Genomic DNA, 13,977 nt, shown 5'->3' with positions numbered 1-13,977 from the left:
TATTCCATCCAACCAAGAGTGAATACACTTTCTTCTCAGCAGCATATGGATCCTTCTCTAAAATAGACCATATATTATGCCACAAAGCTAATGTTAGTAAATACAAGAAGATAGAGACACTAGCATGTATTCTATCAGATCATAATGGATTGAAGTTAGAAATAAATGAAAGAGTAAAACACAGAAACTATTCCAACATCTGGAGATTAAACAATATGCTATTATATGATGAATGGATAACAGAAGATATTAGGAAGGAAATTAAAAAATTCTTAGAGGTAAATGAGAACAAAGAAACATCATATCAAAATCTCTGGGACACTATGAAGCAGTACTTAGAGGGAAATTTATTTCATGGATCGCATTTAATAAAAGAAGTAAAACTCAACAAATAAATAACCTAACACTACAGCTCAAAGCCCTAGAAAAAGAAGAACAGAACAGCACCAAAAGTAGTAGAAGACAGGAAATAGTTAAACTCAGAGCTGAAAACAATGAAATTGAAACAAAAGAAACAATACAAAAAATTGACAAAATAAATAGTTGGTTCTTCGAAAAAATAAACAAAATTGATAAACCTTTAGCCACACTAACAAAGAGAAGATGAGAGAAAACCCAAATCACTAAAATTAGGAATGAACAAGGAAATATCACAACAGACAGGATTGAAATACAAAACATAATTAGAAGCTATTTTGAAAATCTATACTCCAACAAAATAGAAAATTTCGAAGACATCAACAGGTTTCTAGAGACATATGAATTGCCTAAACTGAACGAGGAGGACATAAACAATTTAAATAGACCAATTTCAAGTACTGAAATTGAAGAAGTCATCAAAAGCCTACCAACAAAGAAAAGTCCGGGACCAGATGGGTTCTCAGCCGAGTTCTACAAAACCTTTAAAGAAGAGCTCATTCCAATACTTCTCAAAGTATTCCATAAATAGAAGAGGAGGGAACCCTCCCAAACTCATTCTATGAAGCCAATATCACAGTGATACCTAAACCAGACAGAGACTCATCAAGGAAAGAAAATTTCAGACCAATATCCTTAATGAACATCGATGCAAAATTCTCAACAAAATTTTAGCAAATCGCATACAAAAACATATTAAAAAGATAGTGCACCATGATCAAGTGGGTTTCATCCCAGGGATGCAAGGTTGGTTCAACATCAGGAAATCAATAAACGTAATTCACCATATTAATAGACTTAAAGTCAAGAATCACATGATTATTTCAATAGATGCAGAAAAAGCATTTGATAAAATACAGCACCCCTTCATGCTCAAAACACTAGAAAAAATAGGGATAGTGGGAACATTCTTTAACATTGTAAAGGCCATTTATGCTAAGCCCATGGCTAATATCATTCTAAATGGTGAAAAACTGAAAGCATTCCCCCTAAAAACTGGAACAAGGCAGGGATGCCCTCTTTCACCACTTCTATTGAACATCGTTCTTGAGACTCTGGCCAGAGCAATTAGACAAACTAAAGAAATTAAAGGGATACGAATTGGAAAAGAAGAACTCAAACTATCCCTGTTCGCTGATGACATGATTATATATTTAGAGGAACCTGGAAATTCCACCAGAAAACTCTTAGAACTCATAAGTGATTTCAGTAAAGTAGCAGGTTACAAGATCAATGCCCATAAATCCAACGCATTTTTATACATAAGTGATGAATCTTCAGAAGGAGAAATTAGGAAAACTACCCCATGCACAATAGCCTCAAAAAAAATAAAATACTTGGGAATCAATCTCACAAAAGAGGTGAAAGACCTCTACAATGAGAACTATACAACACTAAAGAAAGAAATTAAAGAACACCTTAGAAGATGGAAAGATCTTCCATGTTCTTGGATAGGAAGAATTAATATTGTCAAAATGGCCATACTACCTAAAGTGCTATACAAATTCAATGCAATTCCAATTAAAATCCCAATGACTGTACCTTACAGAAATAGAGCAAGCAATTATGAAATTCCTCTGGAAGAATAAGAAACCCAGAATAGCTAAAGCAATCCTTAGCAGGAAGAGTGAACAGGGGGTATTGCAATACCAGATCTTCAACTCTACTACAAAGCAATAGTAACAAAAACGGCATGGTATTGGTACCAAAATAGAAAGGTAGATCAATGGTACAGAATAGAGGACACGGACACAAACCCAAATAAATACAATTTTCTCATACTAGACAAAGGGGCCAAAATATGCAATGGAGAAAAGATAGCCTCTTCAACAAATGGTGCTGGGAGAATTGGAAATCCATATGTAACAGAATGAAACTAAACCCATATCTCTCACCATGCACGAAACTAAACTCAAAATGGATTAAGGACCTCGGAATCAGACCAGAGACCCTGCAGATTATAGAAGAAAAAGTAGGTCCAAATCTTCACCTTGTTGGTCTAGGACCAGACTTCCTTAACAGGACTCCCATAGCACAAGAAATAAAAGCTAGAATCAACCACTGGGATAGATTCAAACTAAAAAGCTTTCTCTCAGCAAAGGAAACTATCAGCAATGAGAAGAAAGAGCCTACAGAGTGGGAGAATATCTTTGCCAATCATACTTCAGATAGAGCACTAATCTCCAGAATCTATAAAGAACTCAAAAAACTCTACTCCAAGAATTCAAATAATCCAGTTAACAAATGGGCTAAGGAAATGAATAGACACTTCACAGAAGAAGATCTACAAGCAATCAACAAACATATGGAAAAATGTTCAACATCTCCAGTAATAAGAGAAATGCAAATCAAAACCACCCTAAGATTCCACCTCACCCGAATTAGAATGGCGATTATCAAGAATACGAGCAACAACAGGTGTTGGTGAGGATGTGGGGAGAAAGGTACACTCATACATTGCTGGTGGGGCTGCAAATTAGTGCAGCCACTCTGGAAAGCAGTGTGGAGATTCCTTAGAAAACTTGGAATGGACCCGCCATTTGACCCAGCTATCCCACTCCTTGGACTATACCCAAAGGACTTAAAATCAGCATACTACAGAGACACAGCCACATCAATGTTCATAGCTGCTCAATTCACAATAGCCAGACTGTGGAACCAACCTAGATGCCCTTCAATTGATGAGTGGATACAGAAACTGTGGTATATATATATACAATGGAATATTACTCAGCCATAAAGAATGATAAAATTATGGCATTTGCAGGCAAATGGATGAAATTGGAGAATATCATGCTAAGTGAGATAAGCCAATCTCAAAAAGCCAAAGGACGAATGATATCGCTAATAAGTGGAGGATGACACATAATGGGGGGAGGGAAGGGTTAGTGTTAGGGTTAGAGTTAGGGTTAGGGAGGGGGGCAAGTATGGAGGAAGGAAGTACTGTATAGAGGGTAAAGAGGCGTGGGAGGGGTGGGGGGAAGGGAAAAAATAACAGAATGAATCAAACAACATTACTCTATGTAAATTTATGATTACACAAATGGTATGCCTTTACGCCATGTACAAACAAAGAAACAACATGTATCCCATTTGTTTACAATAAAAAAAAAAATAAGTTGTCCCCTGTATATCTTTTGTTTACTGATCTATCCCTAGCAGCCAAAAACTATTCTTTTTTTTTTTAATAGTTTTTAATTTATTTATTTATTTTTACTTTCACACTTGGAATGTGCTATTCTACTGTCATCTGGCTTGCAAGGGCTTTGCTGAAAATCTGATAAAAATCCTTACACAGATTTCTTTGTGTGTGACAAGATGCTTTTCTCTTGCAACTTTGTCTTTGACTTTTAAGATCTTTTTGTCTTTGACTTGAAAATTTGATTTTATTGTGTCTTGAAGTAGGTCTCTGGGTTTCTTAGCTGGAGTGTCTTTACCTTCTTGAATTTGGATGTCTATTTCTTTCCTCAGAAAAAGCACTTCTCAGCCATTAGTGCTACAATGAAACTCTCTGCCCCTTCTCCCTCTCTCTTGTCATTTTTGATACTCCCATAATGTGTGCATTGGTCCATATGATGGTATCCCAGAGCCCTTTAGGTTCTCTTTCTTCAGTGTTTTTCTTTTACTATTCTTAATTGATTTTATATATTATTTTTTAAAAAAAATTTTAATTTATTTTAATTAAAAATCATAAATTTACATACGGCAATGTTGTTTGATTCATTCTGTTATTTTTTTCCCTTTCCCCCCACACCTCCCACCTCTCTTTTCCCTCTATACAGTCCTTCCTTCCTCCATTCTTACCACCCTCCTTATCCCTAACCCTAAACCTAACATTAACCCTAACACTAACCCCTCCTACCCCCCTCTTATATGTCCTCATCCACTTATCAGCGAGATCATTCGTCCTTTAGTTTTTGGAGATGGGCTTATCTCACTTAGCATGATATCCTCCATTTTCATCCATTTGCCTGCAAATGCCATAATTTTATCATTCTTCATGGCGGAGTAATATTCCATTGTAGATATATGCCGCAGTTTATTTATCCATTCATTAACTGAAGGGCATCTAGGTTGGTTCCACAATCTGGCTACAGTGAATTCAGCAGCTATGAACATTGATGTGGCTGTATCTCTGTAGTATGCTGATTTTAAGTTCTTTGGGTATAGGCCAAGGAGTGGGATAGCTGGGTCAAATGGTGGTTCCATTCCAAGATTTCTGAGGAATCTCCATACTGCTTTCCAGAGTGGCTGCACTAATTTGCAACCCCACCAGCAATGTATGAGTGTACCTTTTTCCCCACATCCTCGTCAACACCTATTGTTGCTTATGTTCTTGATAATCGCCATTCTAATTGGGGTGAGATGGAATCTTAGGGTAGTTTTCAGTTGCATTTCTCTTATTACTAGAGATGTTGAACATTTTTTCATATATCTGTTGATTACTTGTACATCTTCTTCTGTGAAGTGTTCATTTCTATAGCCCATTTGTTGATTGAATTATTTGTATTCTTGGTGTAGAGTTTTTTGAGTTCTTTATAGATTCTGGAAATTAGTGCTCTATCTGAATTATGAGTGTCAAAGATATTCTTCCACTCTGTAGGCTCTCTCTTTACATTACTGATAGTTTCCTTTGCTGAGAGAAAGCTATTTAATTTGAATCTATCCCAGTGGTTGATTCTAGATTTTATTTCTTGTGCTATGGGAGTCCTGTTAAGGAAGTCTGATCCTAAGCCAACAAGTTGAAGGTTTGGACATACTTTTTCTTCTATAAGATGCAGGGTCTCTGGTCTGATTCTGAGGTCCTTGATCAATTTTGAGTTGAGTTTTGTGCAGGGTGAGAGATAGGGATTTAGTTTCATTCTGTTGCATATGGATTTCCAGTTTTCCCAGCACCATTTATTGAAGAGGCTATCTTTTCTCCATTGCATATTTTTGGAACCTTTGTCTAGTATGAGAAAATTGTATTTATTTGGTTTTGTGTCCGTGTCCTCTATTCTGTACCATTGATCTACCTTTCTATTTTGGTACCAATACCATGCCGTCTTTGTTACTATTGCTTTGTAATAGAGTTGAATATCTGGTATTGCGATACCCCCTGCTTCGCTCTTTCTACTGAGGATTGCTATAGCTATTCTGGGTTTCTTATTCTTCCAGATGAATTTCATAATTGCTTTCTCTATTTCTGTAAGGTACATCATTGGGATTTTAATTGGAATTGCATTGAATCTGTATAGCACTTTTGGTAGTATGGCCATTTTGACAATATTAATTCTTCCTATCCAAGAACATGGGAGATTTTTCCATCTTCTAAGGTTTTCTTTAATTTCTTTCTTTAGTGTTCTGTAGTTCTCATTGTAGAGGTCTTTCACCTCTTTTGTGAGATTGATTCCCAAGTATTTTATTTTTTTCAAGGGTATTGTGAATGGGGTAGTTTTCCTAATTTCTCTTTCTGAAGATTCATCAATTATGTATAAAAATGCATTGGATTTATGAGCATTGATCCTGTAACCTGCTACTTTACTGAATTCACTTATGAGTTCTAAGAGATTCTGGTAGAATTTTCTGGTCCCTCTAAATATATAATCATGTCATCAGCGAACAGGGATAGTTTGAGTTCCTCTTTTCCAATTTGTATCCCTTTAATTTCTTTGGTTTATCTAATTGCTCTGGCTAGAGTCTCAAGAACGATATTGAATAGAAGTGGTGAAAGAGGGCATCCCTGTCTTGTTCCAGTTTTTAGGGGGAATGCTTTCAGTTTTTCACCCTTTAGAATGATATTGGCCATGGGCTTAGCGTAGATGGCCTTTACAATATTAAAGAATGTTCTAGTGTTTTGAGCATGAAGGGATGCTATATTTTATCAAATGCTTTTTCTGCATCTATTGAAATAATCATGTGATTCTTAACTTTTAGTCTGTCGATATGGTGAATGACATTAATTGATTTCCGGATGTTGAACCAACCTTGCATCCCTGGGATAAAACCCACTTGATCGTGGTGCACTATCTTTTTAATATATTTTTGTATGCGATTTGCTAAAATTTTGTTGAGAATTTTTGCATCGAAGTTCATTAAGGATATTGATCTGAAATTTTCTTTCCTTGATGTGTCTCTGTCTGGTTTAGGTATCAGGGTGATATTGGCTTCATAGAATGAGTTTGGGAGGGTTCCCTCCTCTTCTATTTTATGGAATACTTTGAGAAGTTTTGGAATGAGCTCTTCTTTAAAGGTTTTGTAGAACTTGGCTGAGAACCCATCTGGTCCTGGACTTTTCTTTGTTGGTAACCTTTGATGACCTCTTCTATTTCATTGCTTGAAATTGATTTATTTAAGTTGTGTATGTCCTCCTCATTCAGTTTAGGTAATTCATATGTCTCTAGAAACTTGTAGATATCTTCGAGGTTTTCTGTTTTGTTGGAGTATAGATTTTCAAAATAACTTCTAATTATGTTTTGTATTTCACTCGTGTCTGTTGTGATATTTCCTTGTTCATTCCGAATTTTAGTAATTTGAGTTTTCTCCCTCTTTCTCTTTGTTAGTGTGGCTAAGGTTTATCAATTTTGTTTATTTTTTCAAAGAACCAACTATTTTATTTTGTAATTTTTCCGATTGTTTCTTTGTTTCAGTTTTGTTGATTACGGCTCTGATTTTAACTATTTCCTGTCTTCTACTACTTTTGGTGTTGGTCTGCTCTTCTTTTTCTAGGGCTTTGAGCTATAGTGTTAAGTCATTTATTTGTTGATTTCTACTTCTTTTGTTGAATGCACCCCATGAAATAAATCTTCCTCTAAGTACTGCTTTCATAGTGTCCCAGAGATTTTGATATGATGTGTCTTTGTTCTCTTTTACTTCTAAAAATTTTTTATTTCCCTCCTGATGTCTTCTGTTATCCATTCATCATATAATGGTGTATTATTTAATCTCCAGGTATTAGAGAAGTTTCTGTTTTTTATTCTGTCATTTATTTCTAATTTCAATCCATTATGATCTGTTAGAGTACAAGGTAGTATCTCTATCTTCTTGTATTTGCTAACAGTAGCTTTGTGGCATAAGGCATGGTCTATTTAGAGAAGGATCCATGTGCTGCTGAGAAGAAAGTGTATTCGTTCTTTGTTGGATGGTATATTCAATATAAGTCGGTTAAGTCTAAATTGTTGATTGTGTTATTGAGATCTATGGTTTCTTTATTCAATTTTTTGTTTGGACAATCTATCCAGTGGTGAGAGAGGTGTGTTAAAATCGCCTAGTATTATTATGTTGTGGTCTATTTGATTTCTGGAATTGAGAAGGATTTGTTTGACGTACATGGATGAGCCAATGTTCGGGGCATAGATATTTATGATTATTATGTCTTGCTGATTTATGCTTCCCTTAAGCAGTATGTAATGTCCTTCTTTATCCCTTCTGACTAGTTTTGGCTTGAAGTCCACATTATCTGAAATGAGGGTGGATACTCCAGCTTTTTTGCTGTGTCCGTGTGCATGGTATGTTTTTCCCATCCTTTCACCTTTATTCTATGGGTATCTCTATGAGATGAGTCTCTTGCAGGCAGGAAATTGTTGGATTTTTCTTTTTAATCCAATCTGCCAGTCTATGTCTTTTGATTGATGAGTTCAGGCCATTAACATTCAGGGTTATTATTGTGATATGATTTGTATTCCCAGTCATTTGACTCATTTTTGTTTTTTGACATGATTTGGTTTCCCCTTTATTTGGCTATTCCTTTAGGCTAGTTCCTCCCATTGCTGATTTGCATCATTGTTTTTCATCGCTTCCTCATGGAATATTTTGCTGAGAATGTTCAGCAATGCTGGCTTTCTTTTTGTAAATTCCTTTAGCTTTTGTTTATCATGGAAGGATCTTATTTCATCGTCAAATCTGAAAGTAAGTTTTGCTGGGTATAAGATTCTTGGTTGGCATCCATTTTCTTTCAGGGCTTGGTAAATGTTGTTCCAGGCCCTTCTAGCTTTTACTGTCTGAATTGAAAAATCTACTGATGTTCTTATTGGTTTCCCCCTGAATATAATTTGATTCTTTTCTTTCACGGCCTTTAAAATTCTGTCTTTATTTTGTATGTTAGGTATTTTCATTATAATGTGCCTTGGTGTGGGTCTGTTGTAATTTTGTATATTTGGATTCCTATAAGCCTCTTGTACTTGGTTTTCCATTTCATTCTTCAGATTTGGGAAATTTTCTGATATTATTTCATTGAATAGATTGTTCATTCCTTTGGTTTGTTTCTCTAAGCCTTCCTCGATCCCAATAATTCTTAAATTTGGCCTTTTCATGATATCCCATAATTCTTGTAGATCCTGTTCATGATTTCTTACCATCTTTTCTGTTTGATCAACTTTGTTTTCAAGATTAAATATTTTGTCTTCAATATCTTAGGTTCTGTCTTCCAGATGTTCTATCCTATTGTTATGCTTTCTATGGAGTTTTTAACTTAGTTTATTGTTTCCTTCATTTCAAGGATTTCTGTTTGTTTTTTTTTAAATATCTCTAACTCTTTATTGAAATGATCTCTTGCTTCCCGTATTTGCTCTTTTAACTGTTGATTGGTGCGATTATTTAATGCCTGCATTTGCTCTTTTATCTCCTCGTTTGCTTCCCTGATTGTTTTAATTATGTACATTCTGAACTCCCTTTCTGACATTTCTTCTGTGTTGTCATTGGGTTTTTTTTGATATAGCATCTAGGTTTGTTTGGGACATTTTCTTCCCTTGTTTTCTCATATTGGTCAGGTGTCAGTGGGACTTTGTGATATTGCAGAATTCTTCTATTGGCTTATATTGGCCCTGTAGATTTCCAGTGTATCACCTTCCTCCCTTTAATAACCTGATGTCTTGGAGTAACTTGATAATGCACTGCTTCCGAGGAAAGCTGCCCTTAGTCCTCTACTGTTTCCAGGACTTGGAGCTGGCTCTGTGTGGAAAGGCTCTCACTTGGTGGTCTGCTCTGAGAAGGTAGCCTGGAAAGGCACTTCCTGCCGTAGGGGGCCGGGCTGCAGGATGCTTGGGGAAGTCCCTGGCTGCCCTGTCCTGGTCCCTGAAGCAACCTGAGGGCAGGAACTCGCCACCTTGGTTCAGGAAATTGAAGCTTGGTTCTGTACAGAAAGGCTCTCACTGGGGGGCCTGCTCCGAGATGTTGGAGAATCTGGCCCTGTCTGAGGAGCCCACCGCTGGAGTGCACAGGACTGCCTGGGGAGGACTGTAGCTACTCTGCCCTACTCTAATAAGCCACCCAAATCCACTTCACTGGGTGGGGGGAGACTCACCCCGAGGCTCTATTTAGTCCGAGTCTCTCAATGCCTCCCCTTCTTGAATCCTGGGTTCTGGAGCAATTGGAGATGCAGTCACCCTCTAGTCCGCCATCTTTGATTGCCCCGTGGAAAAAGCCTGCAGCCGGTGGGGCATGGGCCGGGGGACAGGTCCGCCTGGAGAGGTCTCTGGCCGCCTTGCCCTGGTCTCAGAGGCTGCTTGTGGGCCAGAGGTCATCGCTGGCTTGGGGACTTGTGGCTGGCTCTGTGTGGAAAGGCTCTCACTGGGTGGTCTGCTCCGAGAAGCTAGCCTGGAAAGGGGCTTCCTGGCGTAGGGGGCTGGGCTGCAGGCTGCTTGGGGAAGTCCCTGGCGGCCCTGTCCTGGTCCCTGAAGCAACCTGAGGGCAGGAAATCACCGCCCTGGTTCAGGGAATTGAAGCTTGGTTCTGTACAGAAAGGCTCTCACTGGGGGGCCTGCTCCGAGATGTTGGAGAATCTCCAAAACTATTCTTGATACAGAGTAATAGCACTAAGGAATCATCAAACAACTATTAAAAATCTATTAATATTGTCAAACAATTATTAAAAAGCATTTAATAATGTTGAAATGAGATTTCTTAAAAAGCAATGAAAGATTAAGGTTGAGATGCTTGAAAATAAATGTTATCAAATTAGATGATCAAGTCGAATTTTCTCAAGAAGCAATGAAAGAAGTAAGTCTATAGTCCCACAGCAAGCAATTCAGGGAATATTTACTTATAAGGATCTAGTTTCTGAAAGAGCCAGTATTGACCTGATAACATTATAAAGTTTTACCTGACAGAATTTCAAGGTTTAGTTCTCTAGAAACTCTATTATTCTGACTAATCTGCAGACATGGGAAGAAAAAAAAGATAAAACTGTAATACCAAGGCAAATAGTAAACAAAAATGAATAAGTAATTATATGGGAACAATGTGAACAAACGTGATTATCTTGAAGGTGGTGACTTCTGGTAGCACTTTGCTTGGACACATGGACCATGCTCACATTTAACAAATATTTAACACATTTTCATTTTTCCTTTTGAAAAATGTTTATTTTCTAAGATAATTCATAGAGTAAAAAATAAATAAAATTCCCCAGCAGACAAATATTCACTGAGCCTGGATCTATGGGTAATATTATGTTAGAACAAGAAAGAAAATGCTATTCCAGTCTGAGAGAAAATGGTTGATAGTGTGAAGAAAAGATTATATGATATAAAGAAAGAATCATAGAAATTAACTTCATTTTTGATCAAATATATACACATATACAAGATCTCCTTATTAAGAAATGTGATACAATAAATAGTAAAACTTGAGAAGTCAGTAAGACAATAACATTTTAAAAATATGAAGTCCTTTCCAAAATCTTTGGATTTGTGTCTTGGATTTAATCTTTCACTTAGAAACATATCCTCACTGAGTGACAAAAAAAAAAAAAAAAAACACTCATTATTTAATAAGTTTGTGAATAAGTATGCATGTATGGTTCACTTGAAAACTTGTCTGGTAACCAGATATAGTTTGAGAAAACACTGGAAATTTCAGTTAAACTGATAAGCCAAGCATTCTTATCATTTTCATTTTTGTTATTAAATTGATTACATCACTTTCTGATGAGATTTATTGGAACTAATCCAGGAACTCTAATGGAAGCAAACAAATTATGATGAACTGGGAAGAGAAAAGCAGAGTCACACAATAAAATTGACTTATCACAAAGTTTTGCTATCATCACTACCAGCAAATAATTATTGAGCACATACAAGAAATATAGTGCTAAGGACATTTACTCCTGCATAGGTTAAATACTTAAGGTAACATGTTGGTTAAATGTCAAAAACTAAGTTTAAGTTAGGTCTTTTAGACCTATGTTGATTATTTATTTTGACATACAATTCTGTGTTCTCTGATTCCATTAACTTACATCTCTTCTACAGACAAAATATCCTTATCTTCTCTTAAGGTTGGCAACAATTACATCCCATTACAGTATTGGTTTGAAGTCTAGAATCTCATTATCTAAATGTGGTCCTGGTGTGGATAAAACTGATGGGGCGTAGTTCCTATATATAGTTCCTACAGTGCAGTGTTTCTTTAGATCTATGAAACTGAAGAGACAAGTAATTTATCTTCTACATTCCAATGTAATGCTGAGGCAGGCATAGAACACTTGTCATTCCTGTGGAAATTATAAGTGTTTAATGTAATGGATATGCTAATTACCTTGATGTGATCAGCGCTCAATGCACACATGAATCAAAACAGCATATTATCTGCCATAAATATTGTGAAAGAAATGTGAAAGTTGTCATAATCAGAATAGAGTTACTTGTGTCAGCCTGAATGTTAAAATGTAAATAAAAGCCAGGAAGTTGTTCTTCGATGTGATTGCCTGATAGTAGGTTGTTGTGACCTGTAAAAAGGTCAATTCAGGAAACCAGAGAGGGGTGATGGGCGATTAGAAAAAATGAACAGACACACAACAAGAAAAAAGAAAAGCTGAGACCCAGTGGGCACCACACTTTGATGGAGTGCAATGAGGAGGAGAGTCAGCTCAGCACGTTTATTACATAGGTTTTAACATCAAAGGGATTCATTGTTAGAAAGTTACTTTAAAACAGAACTGAGGTCCAAAGTTTGAACAGCTCATAAGCTTGCATCCACAACTCTCCATTCCCATTGCAGCTGGCATCTGAACCTTAGGTCATAAACTGATAAACTCCATGGCAACCACTGAATTTCCCCCTTCGAACAGGGCATCCCCATATAACTGGGCCATCTTCTCAGCACCTTTGCACTGAGAAATTCCTGTGAGAGGCGTCACCTCTGTCTTTGGGCAGTTCAAAGACCATTCACTTCTCCTGACAGTAAATATCACAAAAGACTCTGCTAGAACCACAAGTGAGCAAAGAGAACACAACTACTTATATACAAAAAGTACTTCTACAAGGACATCTTCCCAGTAACTGTTCAACCCTGGACTTCCAACCATTCTTTTTATTAATCATTGTGGTTGTTTAAGTCAACTTTTATGTTGCTATGATCAAAACACCCAAGAAGAATAACTTAGAGGAGGAAAAGTTTATATGTGGTTCATGGGTTTAGAGGTCTCAGTTCATAAAATGGCCAACTCCATTGCTCTGGTCCCAAGGTGAGGCAGTACATCATAGGGAAAGGGCCCAGTGGGGGAAAGCTGCTCAACTCATGGCAGTTGAGAAACAGAGAGCTGGAGGTGGAGACACATAGGAAGAACAACCCTTCCAGGACACACCCCCAGTGACCCATCTCTTCCAGCCACACTCCACCTGCCTATAGTTACCAACCAGTTGGTCCATTCAAACTGATACGGATGGACCAATTATCTTACAGTTCTTATAAACTAATCATTTAACTTCTGAATATTCTTGTATTAACAGGAGTTTGGGGGAATATTTTATATACAAATATAAATATAAAAATAACAGTGACCAAGGATAATTATTTCAAAATATCTGATCCTCCTCACTTTTATCTTTGAAAACTTCTTTTTGCCTCAACATCTTCGAATATGAATATTCCCATTACAATACCCTGACATTCTCTTTGCAATGTTGGGCTATTCTCAAAAAAATATCACTATTCTTTGAAGACAGTCTCCCTGCTTGATTTTTTTTTTTCACTTAATGATTGAACAATTACTATCTATTAATCAAAAATAAAAATTTTTTAAAAAGGCTGAGTGTTGAGAGATCAAAATGTAAAAAAAAAAAAAAAAAAAAAAAAGGAGTTATTGATTTTTAGTAATTCTGAAGTCCAGGATTCTAAGTATTAGAAATTCCTTGAGGACCTTTCAATTCTGGGAACAGTTGTTCCAGGTCCAGGACTCTGCACAAAGGGCTCTGGTGTCTGGTCTCTGAATATGCTCTCCACCCCTCTACCACCACCTGCCTATGAAAATAGAATGGGTTTATAAGTAAGCAGTTCTTTCAGTCTGCTTCCTATTAGAAGTTAAGGGTCAAACAATCTCCCTTCATTTCTTAGTGTCTCTTTTTCCTTCAATCAAAGGTGTCAAGGTTTCTGTGAGTATAATTCCTTCCAAATCATTGGATCTCTTTTATTCTGTATGAGGACTGTTCACTTAGATTTCAAAAGTCACAATCAGAAGTACCTGTGATAAGGCCTTCTCTATCTTCCTTGGGCTCCAATTGAGTCTGTAGGTGAATAACACCTTTAAACTCTCTAGAAGACACTGACCCCTTTTGGAGATCTATGCAGCACATTCTTAAATCC

The sequence above is a fragment of the Sciurus vulgaris genome (genome assembly GCF_902686455.1).
Source record: "Sciurus vulgaris genome assembly, chromosome: 5".
Classification (NCBI taxonomy): domain Eukaryota; kingdom Metazoa; phylum Chordata; class Mammalia; order Rodentia; family Sciuridae; genus Sciurus; species Sciurus vulgaris.
This window is presented reverse-complemented; position numbering follows the sequence as displayed.